The following is a 4345-nucleotide window of genomic DNA, read 5'->3' on the forward strand; positions in this document are numbered from 1 at the left end:
CTTCAAATTGTATCATGAAACTACATTCATTTATCCCAAGTAGCTCTAAGTTTGTAACAGTATACATCTATTTATAATTAAATTTTATTGTTTTATTGCTCTTTTTGCTGCCCTTTGAACTGTGTCTAATTACTATCCGTGCCATTATAAGTTGTAAATCACTCAGGGAATGTGCAGCTCACATTACTATATCAAATTACATTACCCACAAGCTGCTCACGTGCATGATTCTTGAGCCACTTTAAATATATTATTATTATTACTTATTTTACCTAATCTAGTCTTAAATAACTTAACAAGATCCTTATTTTTAGTTACTTTTATAATAATAAATGAAGAATAAATATGCAAACAAGAAATAAAGTACTTACCCAATTTTTTTTTCTTGCTCTCGAGTTTAGAAGAGAGTTAACACTAACTTTTTATGCTATAGATAGTAATGCATTTAATAATTCTTATTTGATTAAATAATACACTAAAGAATATAGACTAATAATGTGCAAAAAGTAGACAAATTCATTTACCTCCCAAAACTTTCCTGGCTCTCTAACTTTGCGACAAGAGCCATTACAAATTCCCATGAAAATGAATCTTGTACTGTGAGTGAAATTGATGATATTCTGTTCAGAATACAATGTTATACAAAACGTCATTTGATATATTAAAACCTTGACTTTCTGTTGGTTATAGGTAAAATATAATGAAACATAAGATAGAACTATCAACGAATTGTGAAAGAGATGATGCGACAGGTGGGTGTGGCAGGAGGGGTCTGATTTTGCTAATCCATAGTTCTGTAGCCAAACAAAATTTGAGGCTATAAAAATTATGGTTTTTTTTAGCAATAACAATTTATAGAGAGTATTTTACTTTTAATTTGTTATATTTTCTATGGGTGATGGATAAAATAGATATGATAACATGCTAAGACAAAATGTGTCACGTGGGTCATGCTAGTGGAAATTGAGGCTTTTTTTATATTCCCTTGTAGAATTAAGAACTTAAAACTTGTATACTAGTAAAATTTGGATTATTAACTAAGATTTTATACTATTCTAATTGGTATAACATAAACAAAAATTAGTTTAATACAATTTTGAATGTTAGACACTAAAACCTTGTGTCATGCACAGTAATGGGTACCTGGGGCAAGAGGGTTAATACCTTTTTTATTTGACATTTCTGATAAGTTTCTTACCTTTCTCTCTTCTGGATAGTGATAGTGATCTGCTTCCTTCTGTTTAAGGGTTATTTGAATGAAAAATATCTTTTTCTTGCTACTCTAGAAAGCATTATATTTTTGATGTAGGAATTTTCCCTACTGAGATAACTTTGGTAATTATGGGAAATGTGAGCAGAATCTAATGTTTAAAACTATTGATCACTTGTGTATACCTCTTCCTTTTTTTACTTTATGTTTCTTTGAAGAGCTATGTTTAAAGTGTAATAAGATCATTCTACCAAGACATATTTAACTTTAATGTGTTATAATAAAATCATTTAAGAGACCTGTTTTACTCTCAGTAGTGGACCATTCTTTAAGTGTGTCACAGTAGATAGAATCCATAAACATCCTTGAAGTGTTAAAAAGTACTTAAATATTTTGACTAAAATATTCAAGGTCTTGAAAATTATAGATTTTCTTTCAAAGCTCTGGAAAAGTGTGTGAAATATCTTTGGAGAACTAAAAAATAATGCCTTTTAAGATTAATCAGGCTATTGAAGTTATGCTCACTTTTCAATGATACATTACAAAATACACAGAAGATTTCCTCTTAAAGATCTTTCTTGGTGTGCTTTAGTAACTGTGTGTGTTACTTGTTCTTGCATAAAGGTTTCTCTTAACAACTTAATATAATGTTGGATAAATACAAATTTAACATTTATTGGCAGGAAAATGATTTGTATTCTGATTGAGTATTATCAAATCTAATTATTTTTGGCTATATTTAATTTAGATGCTTGTATTGTTATTTTGCCAGAAGGTGTTCTCAGGTGTGGCTTAATAACTAGAATCTTCTTGAAAGCATAGAATATTATTTGAGCCATATTAACCCTACCAAAACAATATATGTACATTGCTAATAGATTACATAACTCTTGTGAAATTTCTTTTTAAAAATGAAACTAGTGGATGAAATCGTTTGAAATTTGACAAGATCTTTTTTAAAAGTATGTAGTTTCAGAAGAATAAGATATTTAATTTTGATTTTTTCTACTAATTCTAATAAAAATTTGTTATTTAATGTAGTTATTTGCACTCAGACTCCTAATAGTTCACCTGTAAAATGATTTTCATTTTAAGAATAAAAATACTATTATCTTACAATTTTTACATTTCATTTGCATAATCTCTAAAATCTCCTAAATGAATATCAAATGTTTTTAAGGTAAATTTTTATACTTTGTTTTCCATTTTCTCTACTATATCACTAACCTTAGCTATTATTATTATCATTAACATACAGTGCAATGAAATGCTTAAAATTAAGAAATGGAAATATGTACTTACCTTCGTACAATAGTCCTAAAATATCTTCTTTGTGTCATATGCATAATTTCACATCTTTAACTTTTTACTAATAGCTTAATTTTGATATTTTATTTTCCTTTCTCGTTCTTTACCATTTATTATTTATGTTGAAGCACATCAATGGTTACCTGCAGGTGATAGAAGAGTATGAATGGCAGAGATACTTTAGCCTCCAGTAAAATCTTTTTTACTCGCTTGGTAATGTAAGAACTTGCTGCAAAAGACGAAGCTTTTGTTATTTTATAAATATTATTAAGCCTTTCAAATAATGCATAATTAAATAAAATATAAGAGTAAACCCTAAACACAATTTAACTGTCTATTCAACCTTAACATATTCAGTAAAAACAACCAAAGTGCTATCATGGATCAAGCAGCCAACAATACTACAATCAGTTACAACTACTTGATAATGACGACTTCAATGCCAATTTAAAAATAACCATTGTTGGACTAAAGTATAAAATGAGCTCTTTCTATTGACTATAAACATGTGTCCAGTAAGTACATGTTGGCTTCTAAAGCTCAAAGATATGTGTGAAAGGTGGACATGGCACCTTTCAGAGGCTGACAAAAGTTATTACTTGTTTCTACTGCATTCAGCCAAAGAACTTAGAAACATACTTGTCTATAGGGCAAGTAAACATACTTGTTTAAATATACATTTACATAGCTGGTGTTATCTGATTCAAGATAGAGACAGTAAAAGTTGAGATTTTACATAGCTTGTGGTTGATATGACAACAAAAGTGAAGTTTAAGTATTTCTTTAAATGTTTCTTTTGAAACAAAGAAATTAAAACTTGTGTATCATAAAACTTTGAATTATAACATACATTATAATGTCAATTTCATTTACATATATTGATAGTAAAGTTGTTTAATTAGATTTTGAATGTAATTCTGTGACTTGTACAGAAAAGGGTTTAAAAAGTGCCATCCTTAAAGGGTTAAAAAAGCAAGTTGTAGAACATATAATTAAGGAAATAAAATGATTTTATCAATGTTATGCATTCTTTTATCAAAATAATCCAAAGGAATCTGCCCAACAACAGAAACCATTACAACACTGATATTGGGAGGGAGATTATTTTGTTGCACTGAGCTTCGAGATGATTATACATACTCAAAGCAAGATTATGACAAAACAGTTGAAACAAGATAAAGAAAAAAGACAGAAAATTAAAAGAAAACCAAGAAAAAGTTACAAAAAATTAAAATAAGATCAAGAAGACAGAGATAAAATTAGATGCAAGAGATGGGAATTTAAGAAGTGAATTACAAGAATGAAACATAAAATTTATAAAAGAATTACTAAAAAATTTAATTTAATCAAAGACAATATTAAAGAAACCCATAGAAAATGTACAAAATGACATAAACAAATTAATAAGGAAGTACAGAAAGAGTATAATAACAAAATTGGAGATTTACGAAAGGGCATCAATAAAACTTAGAAAGATTATTAAAAAAAAATATATATATATATATATAATACAAAAGCACGTGAATCCAGGGATAAAATATCTATAATTGAAATGATAAATGTAAAAATGAAACCAGCCACGCTTCTCTTTACATCCACTCATTAACTCCAATTTAAAATACCATTATCTGTGCAATATGTAATAGGAGAACAAATGTGGTTATACCTGTTACCACTCTACTGCCTGTGACTGAAAAGTTTTGTTGTCTATACATTTCATTTTATACTTTCAGTACATAGACAAACAACAATATTAGGTCATACTTTTGTTGCTAAGCAACATGACATAGAAGCCATTGTTGGAATGTAGTGTTACCAAAGTGCACT

General features: G+C 28.2%; 1 protein-coding gene across 1 annotated transcript in view; it reads left to right on the forward strand.

Moving 5' to 3' along the window:
- Window positions 1–4345, forward strand: part of LOC106471405 (bifunctional heparan sulfate N-deacetylase/N-sulfotransferase-like) — a 37669-nt gene that overhangs the window by 23516 nt on the left and 9808 nt on the right. The gene's annotated exons all lie outside the window — the stretch shown is intronic.

The sequence above is a fragment of the Limulus polyphemus genome, unplaced genomic scaffold (assembly GCF_000517525.1).
Source record: "Limulus polyphemus unplaced genomic scaffold, Limulus_polyphemus-2.1.2 Scaffold4602, whole genome shotgun sequence".
Classification (NCBI taxonomy): Eukaryota; Metazoa; Arthropoda; class Merostomata; order Xiphosura; family Limulidae; genus Limulus; species Limulus polyphemus.